The sequence below is a fragment of the Palaemon carinicauda genome, chromosome 34, assembly GCF_036898095.1.
Source record: "Palaemon carinicauda isolate YSFRI2023 chromosome 34, ASM3689809v2, whole genome shotgun sequence".
In the NCBI taxonomy this organism is placed as follows: domain Eukaryota; kingdom Metazoa; phylum Arthropoda; class Malacostraca; order Decapoda; family Palaemonidae; genus Palaemon; species Palaemon carinicauda.
Window position 1 is genome coordinate 15,034,714 of NC_090758.1, and position 12,402 is coordinate 15,047,115.

The 12,402-nt window shown below is 41.9% G+C and overlaps 1 pseudogene; it reads left to right on the forward strand.

Moving 5' to 3' along the window:
* Positions 1–5,484: 5,484 nt before the first annotated feature.
* Positions 5,485–8,629, forward strand: LOC137626726 (platelet binding protein GspB-like; annotated as a pseudogene).
* Positions 8,630–12,402: the final 3,773 nt, after the last annotated feature.

Below are 12,402 nucleotides of genomic sequence, written 5' to 3' on the forward strand. Positions count from 1 at the left end.
CCAAAATTTAACCCTTTCACCCCCAAAGGACGTACCGGTACGTTCTTGCAAAACACTGTTAATTACATATTTTTACATATTTTTGATAATTTTATGAGAAACTTCAGGCATTTTCCAAAAGAATGAGACCAACCTGACCTCTCTAGGACAAAAATTAAGCTTTTTAGAGCTATTTAAAAAAATTATATAGCAAAATGTGCTCGAAATTTAACCTTATGTTGGGGGAAAAAGGGTTAATAAAATTTGACTTGCAAACAGTTTCATGGAACCCATTAAGTTTGTAAATTAAGGACCCTGGTTTTGTAATATGTCGGATATACTAACCAACGGAGGAGACCTGTGCATCTAAGGATTCTTCGATTAACTACGGCAGAAAAATCGCCAATCTCATGCAAGGTCTTGGATTCTTCGATTAAGTACGGCAGAAAAATCGCCAATCTCATGCAAGGTTGTATGAAATGAAGTGGATGTCTGGGAAATGTAAATCTGACAACAGTATATGTATGTATTTTTTTGTAATTTGCAGACTTTTATGTTCCGGTAATTTGCTGTATCTAATTCAAAAAGTACAGTTAACTGTATTAATTTTTATTTATGCAAGAGGTGATTTTACAATTGTGATCATGACAGACATTTTAGTAATTTTTCAGTTTTATGACCTGTTTGTTTATGAAAGTCAAAGAATTTATTGACTTCATATATTTTAAATTGAAGTGTTGTTTTTAAACTCTGCGGTGCAGTATGAGTTACTGTTAAATGTGGATTAAGAAACGGTAAGTTTTATTTTAATTCTTGTCAATAGTTTTACTGTGAGAATGCCGACGCATCTTAGTCTCACGTGTGAATTACCAATTAACCCTTTTACCCTCAAAGGACATGCTGGTACGTTTCACAAAACTCATCCCTTTACCCCCATGGACGTACCGGTACATCCTTGCAAAAAACTGTTATTTACATTTTTTTTTTTTTTATATATATTTTTGATAATTTTTTGAGAAACTTCAGGCATTTTCAAAGAGAATGAGACCAACCTGACCTCTCTATGACGAAAATTAAGACTGTTAGAGCAATTTAAAAAAAGATATACTGCAAAATGTGCTTGAAAAAAAAATAACCCCTGGGGGTTAAGGGTTGGAAAGTTCCAAATAGCCTGGGGGTAAAAGGGTTAACCTATCACCTCGTTGCAAGCTTTCAGATGCCCGAAATGTAATTCTAGAATCTGGCCAGCTTAGTGAGAGTGGAGGTTGACTCATTGGGCTGGCAAATCACCTTTGATGATGATAATCTATCGTATCTACTCGTTGCAAACTTTCAGATGCTGGAAAGTCATTTCTAAGGGCCACGACATTCTTTGAAGTCAGATAAGAGATATTCGCACGTGTTGAAAATCTGCGAAGATGCTCTCCCCTTATGATAGTGTACATTAATCCCTTATTTTCCTTAAATACCTAAAACTAATTGTATCTTGGAAAACAATATAATTAGCACAAGGGCATTAAAGAAAAATTTAAGACTATCTGTGCTTGTATGTTTCCAGGCTTCCCCATGAATAATCAAATTTGCAGATGTTAATCCTATGGGGGTGTCCGATGACAGTGACGAACTGTTTGTGTATTTATATTGGATATTCATTGTGCTTTCTAATGGAGTTTTCAGTTTGTCTCAATCATTATTCTTTTGTTTTTACGCTACGAATTGTCAACTTACCTAGGTCGACATGGACATCATTACACACCGTAACATTAAAATTTGCAAGTCTTTATTCTGACGGGGATTTTGTTACGGACAGAATCACCAGAAGGTTCTAGGATTAACTGAATGTTCTCTTGAAGGGACTGCTTCAGCCCCTTCTGTGGCACAGTCGTTTCCCCGGTCCTCGGCTTCCCCTGAAAGGAAAGTTTAATTCGGACTTTATTCCGAAGAAACGAGAGGAAATACAAATTTCATGATTCGTATATCCAGAGATGTAACTAATTGTAATCAATATTTAACCTTATTCTACACAGCTGTCATTTCTGCGTGCATTGGAAAGAGCCAGAAATGTTTATAGTATCACTGTACATCTAGGAACCTCATGACTGTAATACGCTTATGTCCGGTATTTCGGATCAAATTGAGTACTGTACATAGGACGGAGTATGACTACAGCGTATCGTTCAGTCAGACTTATTTGTACGCAGGAATGGTTTGTCGAATCATCTTTTTTGGAGCTATCATGAACTCTGAGTAACTCGCATACACAAGTGAGGAAGCAGTCTGTGCATTGGTGTATCGCCATTGTTAACAAATACTTCAGTACTTTTATTTCTATAAACTTTTCAGCACAAATTTTGCACAACCGATCATTCGGAGCTTGCTCGCACAAAGCCAATATGTGCCGCTAGGTAAACCTTTATACTTTGCAAGTAAGCATTTGTGTATTTATTTACAGTATGTACAATGCTTTTGTAAATTATCTCATCTTAAATCAGTTCTTTCATTTATACTTGTTAATCATATACCATCTTTATGAATTTGATTTCTCTGTAATTATTTATGCAGTGGAAAATAGTTGATTGTCGTTCTGGATTATTTTCATATTTTCGTTATTGTTTTGTGCCACTTTAACGTTGGAAGTCAAAGCACCGGCTCAAATGGTTACCTATCGACTCGCAGACCATTACCTCTACCATTACCATTACCTTTCCAAGTTCATGGACATGAGTGTCAAAGGACTTTTGAATTTGACTGTACATTTTCAAACTGGAAACTTGAAATGTGTGAGGTTATCTAGACTGTGCTCAGCATGGAACTACGTATACAGGTATAGTGGGTTACCTGATTGAATCAACTGAAACATACCTTTTTTTTTTCAATGCCATCAGGCCAGGGAATAGTTAAAGGTTTAGAGCTAAAACATTCGATCTCGACAGCTCCCGAGAATTCGATAGCTGATCCACACACCAGGTGCACTAATATTCGCACTTCACTTGCTGTACAAATCACTCCATGATGTAAGTCATCCTGTACAACTTGTGAAATTACTATGAATACTTTCATAAATCATTTCATAACTCATAAAATTTGTGAAATGTATGCTGTAATTTCACACACTTGATATGCTGCAGTCGCATTGGCACGTACTGTACGTCATTGCTGTCATTATCGTTTGTTTTGTAGTTTCTCTTGGTTTCCATTTATGTTAGTGGCGAGAGTTCAAAGCTGATTTGTACTTCTGCTTAAGAAAAGTTTTTGTAACAATATAGCCAGTGGGTGTCAGAAGTTTACAGGAACATATCTAGTCATATACAACTAATAAAAGTTCTTTGTTAAATAAGAATGAAATTAATAAATTTTAAAGAACACCTAGTTCTTCTCGTGGCATTTTTATTCGCTCTAGCGTGAGGGGCTTCGTCGACTCTTGCATTACAGTACACACCGCACGTTTATCTGTATTCTTTTTCAAGTGATTCTGCGAGAGACTGTTGATCGGTAAATGGGTTATCAGTGGTTGCATGACAGTGAAATTAACTCTGATCCCAGATCCAGTTCATATCATCCATTGATAGATTGTTCTTGAGGCTGTAATTAGTCCTCTGCTTGAAGTTTCATGTGGTCTCATTTGCTTGAGATATGATTCAACATAAGATCTACTCGCTAAATTCATTCAGAGTTAAATTTTTCCGTATTGTCTTGTATAATGAATTTCCAAGCACTTAACCAAAATCGCGCTGCGAAAAGGAATGGTGACCAGCCTACGTGTTTACATTGACACACCGGTATTGGAGTTGTAACGACTCTCTCGCCCATGTATCCAATCCTATCCCATATCCTTCTAGACGAGGTTAACTCTATTCGGGGAAGGATAGCCGTGGCTTGTTTTAAACACGTCCCTTTTTCATACTCGATATCTTTTGGTGGTAGTAACCGCGTGATACCTCAACAGGTAAAATTCTCTGGTTCATCACTCGCAGAAATATCCCAAGTAGAAAGCTTCCTAGAGGAACTTCCATCAGGATGAACTGGTTATCTCATCCAAAGATAGATATCTGTCAAAATCCCTTTTTAGTCGTAAGTCATGAATAAAGTTGGAGGGAATTGTATGGAGGTGTTTTGCAACACTTCACACCCACTAGTGACAGTCGGATCACCCAGATGCTGCAGCTCTTGCTCATTTTTATTCTTCAAAGGTATTATAACTATGGAATCATTTGAGGCCTCTTTACTTATCAATTACAAAAGTTACTTCAAAGAAAAAATATTAAAATCAACTTAGATTTCGTATATTTTAGTGCGATTGCCTCAAAGAATTGAGCAATTGTGTATGTTACTGAAGGCTTGTAAGGGCAGTGCAAACCACTAGAACTCGAAGGTGCTCTTGTTATGTTAAGAGGTATGAGACGGGTTCTATACGTACGGTTATGTTACGATTCCTGCTAGGTTTTGTTACAAGTGTTACGAATCTTTTAAAACACTTTTCTTTTGTCAACGTAAGCACTTTTTATCGTGATAGCAAAACAGTGCATTGTGAGTGACATAAAAGTATACTTCGGTAAATAAAGTGATGCGAGTATAGTACAGGTAGTGGCGAGTAATGAATATAGTGAGATGACAGCGACTATGATTTGCTTTGTTTCATCCTCCGTGGGAATGAAGGCGAGTGAGTCCTGCCGTTGAAAAGAGCCGTTCGCGATGCCTGCGCAAGTTTCTAGCATTCCTGTGCACGTGTTTTTCCGTGCACAAACTAAACTTAAAACTTGAGTAGGCGACAGTTTATTTGCAACCTAAAAATATTGGTCCAGTAAATATTTCTGATTTTTATGTTTTGGGTTTTTATTTGTTTTATCTCTTAAGAATTTTTAGCAAATTAATTTCAATGCTTAGCAGGGTATTTTCACATTGAATTTGTTATACTCTGGTTCATAAAAGGAGTGTGTTTGTATATGTAAAAAAAAATTAGATGACTCTAATGAACATAGTTTTACTAAATCAACATTGTGTCAATTTATTGTTTATAACTGGAATTGTCTTTGATTTACAAAAAGCAACTTGTGAATATTTGGTGTAGTACTGCGATCCGAAGCTTGTACGTAGGACGGACGTTTGTTTTTGGAGCCCGGTGAGGCCGAAACCGAATGTTGTCCTCCTTTCAAATCAAATCATCATCTTGTATTTTTAGGAATCTGGTAGCTCATGAATATTATAGCTACCCCTTTTGAATGTTGTCACTGTTCTGTACTCTATAAGTTTTATATGATAGAAGCTTTAAAGATTTATTGTTTCACTCGGGCATTTCTGGAAGGTGTGAATGTACGTGGTATCCTTTATATTAAGGGGTACGTTTATTTTTTCTATAGCGTCGTAACTAGTTTAGAAGTGTAGCGAGCTAACGCCGTACACTGTTCGTGTAACTAAAGGGTGGGAAGTCCAGCAGGCGGAGAATTGTAGTCGTGTTCTGAAGTGCCATAGAGGGTCTAATATACTAAGCAAAGTCAAAGTACAACTATGGAAATATTACTTATAAAAGTAGGTAATGTAAGTGTATGCAAATTTTACATTTGAGAGTTAAGTGGTGTAAAGTGTCAGTTGTTTTGGCAGTATTATTTGTGAACTATCATGTAGTCTGCTTTCAATGGCGTGCAGCTGTAGAGGGCCAGTCTTTCAATGAAGGATGTGACCAATTGATTTGAGTTTCATTTCTGAAGTTACCTTATTTTTTCAATAACATATACTGTATATATGTATATTTATATGTATATCTTTTGTTCCTACATGTATACAAACCCTTCACTCCTTACTATTGATATATTGTGCGGGCGTACCCGGAAACTAGCCGTAGACGTGAGGTATAACAACCCGCCGCTAGTTAGCAGCTGGTAAACTAGCGGCTGGTAGACCAGCTACCCTGCTCGCACACTCACCCAGCTTATATCACTTTTGTTTTTAGCTTTTTGCAGGTAAACCTTAAAAATTGAACTGGCCATAAACTCACTTTCTATTCTTTCTTTTATACAGGCTTGTCTTTTGAGGACTGCTAATATGTGGGTTTGCCCTGACTTTGAATTCCCTCTTGAGTCTGGAACTTCATGTGGTAGCTCTTGGTCATCAGGGGGTACTCCCAGATACCAAATTCCTCGAGGGTGCAAGCTCTCTGGACCTCTTCGACTTCAGCATCAGAAAGGAATAAAAAGGACTTCCTGTATTATAATGTAGACAATGCTTGACTGGCGCAAGTTTGTCTTGGCCCCCCATGCGGCCACTGATGGGAGGGATGTCAGTATCCCAGCCCATAAAATTAGCTGGTAAGTGGGACAATGTACACATTTCAGGAGGTAATGATTAATCAACAATGAAGAATTATTTACCCATAATGTAGTTGTGGTAATGATTAATCAACAATAAAGAATTATTTACCCATAATGTAGTTGTGGCTGGCAAAAATGGCTTTAATCTTGGGAAGACTGAAGACGACGGGCAGGTTGACGTAAGAATTGTGGCTGAGATCGAGACGCTGCAGTTCGATACAGTCGGCCAGTTCCTCGGGGAGTTTTGACATCTTGATGATTGAAAGATTCAGTTCTGCAAAGGGATTATCATTATTAGTATCAATATAAGGTTCATGGCATTAAACAAGCTGTGCATAGTCTCCAGAAGCTAGCTAGAGAAACAACTGAAGTTGAAAGGGAAACTTCTGAATTGATATCTGTTTGGGGTGCTGCCACTCAGCTTGCATCTGATATCAGAAGAGAAATAAGTTTTATGAGTACCCCAGAACCTGTTGATCACACTGATGCCGTATAGAAGCAACTGCTGAATTCATGGCTGCCTGAAAAGAAGCGGCCTCTCGTGTGATGAAGGTAAGATCAACCCTGTACACAATTTCTGGTGCAGCGGCTGCACCTGTTTCTCGTTAAACTAGAGATTCTACTAAAGTCTTCATTCCTTATGTCGAGGCAGCAACTGCTGAATTCATGAAGCGATGAAACACTGAAGCAAGGGGAGCAACAGAAGCACCAGAACGCTACAGTTCTGCCACTTCTGACTATACTTATTCTGGCAAATCTCCTTCCTACTCACGTTCTGAGGTATCAACCCATGAAGATGGGACTCCAGAGCCTGTGAGACCAACTCCAGAAGTAGAGAGAGCTACTGCTGCATTTATGGCTGCTTGGAACAAAGCTGCTGATAGAGCTGTTGCTATTGAATCAACCCTTCTGAAGAGTTCATCAGCTGGTCACGACGATGTCGAATCCACAAAAGAAGAGGGAGAAGACGAAGAAGTGAAAAAAGCTACTGATGAATTCAATGAAGCCTGGAGGGAAGCTTCTCAACATGAGTCTACTATCAAGCAGGCCTTACATGGAGCTCCTAAGCTGCAAAGGGAAATTGAAGATGTAGAAAGAGCCACGTCTGAATTCATGTCTGCTTGGCAAGCTGCTGCTCAACAAGCATCTAGCATTGGAAGAGTTGTACATAGCAGTAGCAATCATCAGGCTGTTGATCACACTCCCGAAGTGAAAATTGCCACACAACAATTTATGGCCGCTTGGAAAGAAGCTGCTAAGCGAGTGCCCAGAATTGAGTCGTCCATGTACAAAATCTCTGGTACCAAGGCTTCTTCTTCTACTTCTCCTTCAGATTGATCTGTCTCCAAGTTCACCCCTTCAGTCCAAGAAGCAACTGCGGAGTTCCAGAAGGCGTGGAATGCTGCGGCTTCCAGAGCTAGGGAGACGGCATCCAAATCATCTGCTAGGGATGGATCATCAGTGACACAAGACGTTGCTGAAGGGTGGTCATCATCCTCAAAAGCTACAGCTCTTGAGGCTGTGCAGCCCACACCTGAAGTCCAGAGGGCTACAGCATCATTCATGGCTGCATGGAATGCAGCAGCAGAGAAAGCAAATCAAATCCAGTCTCTGTTGGTCAAATCATCCCATCTTGGACAGAAAGTGGAGATTCCACAACAAGCCCAGGAAACAGATGCTGTTCAGAGAGCTACCCAAGAATTCATGGCTACCTGGAATGCAGCAGCCCAGAGCGGAGCTGCTGTCGAGCAGGCTGGTGTTACTCTTCGTCGACAAACCCAAGAAACTGCTGAACTAAAGAAGGCCACAGCGGAGTTCATGTCTGCCTGGCACGCTGCTGCAAGAACAGGTTTCTAAAATTAGGAAGTCAATCCCAGCCTCTACCACTTACATGACTGAGACACCAGTAGCTGTCACCCCAAGTGTCCAGAGTGCCACGGAAGAATTCATGGCTGCCTGGAACGAGGCGGCATCTAGAGTGCCAAAGATCGAAACGACCATGTACAAGCTCTACGGTTCGAGTGCCGGAAGCAGCATCGGCGGAACCTCTGCCAGCGTCGGAGCTTCAGCTTTCGTCGTTGTTATGTCTGAAGTGGATGCTGTCAGGAAGACTTTCATGATCCAAGTTCTGTGAAGCTCAGGAAGCAGCTTTTCATGTCTCTGCAAACCGGGGTGTACTTCCAGTACCCAGAGAAGCAGCAGAGGTTACACCCGTGCATGCCATAGTTTACAACACAGGGACACCTGCTCAGGTGTACACTTTCAATGGTCTTATCTTTGCATCGGTTGTAGTACGGCCAAAGGATGTTGAGGAAATGATTTACTTCTTAATATCTCTTGCATAACTATCCCGAACTAAATAATTAATTTACATTAGTTCAGCATAATCAAACAAATACAGTAGCATGTATACAAGAAGATATGATTTAATCTAATTTCTTTATTACACAAAACATGACTTCACTAGACGGACATCTTAATAGGTGCAAAAAAAAAGCAAAATACAAAACCAAATTTAAAAAATGCAAAACAAAAAGTGGTCACTTAATTACAATTAGACTTGAGGACTGTTTCAATTCAATGAGGTCTGACACGTACTCCTATAACCTTAGACTCCTCCTTTATCCCCCATTCCAACGGCTCCTTTTTCCAAGGACACGGTTGGGTCTAGTGGAACTATCGCTGGTTTCAGGGGGAGGAAGGCCAGGAGTGGACAGGAATCAATTGCCATCTGGCACGTGCTGCAACAACTGTATACTGTGGCAGGTTGTCGTTGAATGAGTTGAATGCTGGGTCACGGTCCATCGCCTTTGTTTCCCCTCCAGACAGGCGAGTCTTGTACGTAAGGTACACAGTTGAGGTGCTATATTGTGGCTTTAGGTCAGGTCATTTTACTCTTGTAAGGAGCGAGTTTGAGACAGGATTTCGTTTAAAGAAAACCTAAAGCGAGGAAACGAGAATAGGATGGGTAACTATACCATATTAGGCCTAAGCTAAAACAAATACAAAAAGAGTGAAAAAAAATTCATCACATTCACCTCTGAGGTAAGATAGTTGAAAAATGCTGTGTAATATGTTGGGAGAAAATACAGCTGCAAAGGGGGAAGTTTTGAAGGGTACAAACTATAAAGGATGCAGCTAATGGTTCAATCCAAGACTGTGATAAATCTATGGATTACCAATTAAATACTATGGATGCAGTCCCATGTGATTAGAAAATTGATCTGCCAAGGTAATCATCCTCTTAAGAAGAAATCCTTTACCATTTTATAATGATAATTGAAGACATTTGTTCAGAAATGTTGGAACTTATTTCCATATACTTATATTTTCCCCATTTTAAATATTAAACTTAGCCGGTGAATATATAATAGCTGACGTCTCCGACGGCCCGACAGATCCAAAAACTCGCGAGCGATCGCCGTGAAGGTTGCGGGTGTGCCCACCAGCGCCGACTATCGGCCAGATACCGCATATACTTGTCAATCACTCCAGTTCTTCTCTGTCGGTCTTGCCGACAAGTTGGTTCCGCTCGCTGTTGACCTCGAGTTTTTCTACCGAATTGGTGAAGTACTTTGTTTTGGTTGTTTTATTGGCGTTCGCTGTGTTGGTGTGTTTCTTCAATAAAACTCTTGAAACCCTTTTTTTGGCTTGTGTTTCTTGTTGATGAATTTGGCTTTGACTTGGATTTTCTTTGGTTGTTCGAAATGGCTGACCCTTCTCCTGTTTATCGCAAGTGTGCGAGAGAATGTAACAAACGTCTTCCTAAGGCCTCTATCGACCCTCATACTGTTTGGTTCTAATTGCCGGGGTAAATCCTGCCAATTAGGAGATCGGTGTGGGGAGTGCGTGGTCTTGTCGGAATTCGAATGGCTTGAGTATGAAAAATATACTCGTAAGCTCGAAAGAGATAGGGTGAGGAGAAGCTCCTCTAGATCTTTGGAATTTCCTCCTCCCATGCCCCTGAACCTAATCCTTCCCCTGTAGTGGTTGTTCCTGAACCCCCTGCTAGCACTCATGAACCGTCTATGCGGGATATGTTTTTAGCGATTCAAGCTTTAGGCGAGAAAGTTGAGTCCTTAGCCTCGGACCGTAATCAGTTAATGTCCGATGTAAAGTTGTTGAAAAGTGGTAAAGCAGAAAATCTATGTGATAAAGTGATAAGTGCGCAAAATGTGTTTAGTGTTGCGACCGAGGGTTCGTCTGTTCGTGCTTGTCGCTCCCCTAGTCCGAGACCTCTTTCAGGCTCCCATGCACCAGGGACAAGTAATGTCGTAGGACTTAAGGGGGCGAGAGGTGTAAACCAGAGTACAGACGTTCCCTCTTTGGTATCAGACGTTTCTCGTCAAGAACGTCCTTACCATAAGACGGGTGAGACTAAGTTCTCCTCGTCCTCTGACGACTTATCGCATAAGAAACCTTGGCGCAAGGTATCTAGGCCCTTAAAGCGAAAGTCAGTCCCTTCAGGACAGGTCCAGCGTCCTGGCTGTAGCCATTGGGACAGCTCTGACCACTTGCAGTCATCGGATGGCTGTTCGCCCGTTAAGCGAAAGCGTAACACGGAGTCCGAGGGTCTCGGTAGAGGCAATGTTTTGCCAGCGCAGACGTTACCGACGTCACGGCCCGTTCCGACTCCTGTTGACCCGAAGTGGGTTGTCCTGCGGGACATGCAGTCTAAGCTTTCTTCTCTTATGGAAGATTATGAGCATGGACAGGTTCACGATGATCCTTTGCTTGCGGTTCGCCAGTGCGATGAACGTGACTCTGGCCTTCAGCCGCCTAAACGAGTGTTTTCTCGTCCGTTTGGTGTTAGTACTAGCGTTTCTAGTGCTTTGAAACGCGATGCTAGTCGTGTTCCTCGTCTTTCACGTCAGTTACGTGACGTGGAACCCCCCTTGCTACAGTCTCGGACTGACGTTCAGCAGCTGCCACCGCAGCCCCGCACTGACGTTCGCCGACCGACTCCGTTGCCTCGCCGTGACGTTGAGCGTCTGTCACCGCAGTCGGAAGTTGTTTTGCCTGCTCAGACCCTGCAGTCAATGCAGTCTCGATGTATCTGTACAAATTATGTCCTGCATGGACAAAGCTATCCGTGATGGCTCTAATGAACTCGCTGCTACGTTTACGGCAGGAGTCCTTAAGAAGAGGGAGACTCTTTGTTTGTTCCTGTCTGCAGGAGTAACTCCCTGTCAAAGGTCGGAGCTACTCTTTGCGCTGTTATCATCTGCCTTATTCCCCCAGCAGTTGATTAAGGATATCGCAGCGTCGCTAGTACAAAAGGATACCCATGACTTGATGGCTACGTCATCTCGTAAGGCTGCTCCTTCTTCATCCTCTTATGTCGTTAGACCTAAGTTCGACACTCCAGCGACGAGGTTTATCCCGCCCTTTCGTGGCAGAGCTCCCAGTAAGGGAAGCGCTCGTACCGATAGTAAGAGAGGTAAGAGGAGAGGATCTAAGTCCTCCCGTGGCAGAGTCTGACTGCCCACGTCCTCAGACAGCGGTAGGGGCCAGATTAACCAACTTCTGGCAGGCCTGGGAGAAGAGGGGTGCAGACCGGGAGTCTGTTTTGTTGCTAAAGGAGGGGTACAAAATACCTTTTGTACGGAGACCTCCTCTGGTAAAAGTCCCTATAGACCTCTCTCCCAGGTATCGAGAGGAGTCAAGGAGACAGGCACTACAGCTGCAGGTGTCTCAGTTGCTAGAGAAGGGAGCGGTGGTGAAAGTCTCGGACCTTCAATCACCGGGGTTTTACAACCGTCTCTTCCTAGTTCCAAAGCATACAGGAGGTTGGAGGCCGGTGCTGGATGTCAGTGCTCTCAACGTTTTTGTTGTCAAAACAAAATTTACGATGGAGACCACCAAGTCCGTCCTAGCAGCAGTCAGAGAGGGAGACTGGATGGTCTCTCTCGACCTGCAGGATGCGTACTTCCACATTCCTATACACCCGGATTCTCAACCGTATCTGAGGTTTGTATACAGGAATGTGGTGTACCAATTCCAAGCACTGTGCTTTGGCCTCAGCCCTGCTCCTCTTGTTTTTACGAGGCTCATGAGAAATGTAGCAAAATTTCTACATTTGTTGGGGATTCGAGCCTCCCTGTACCTGGACGACTGG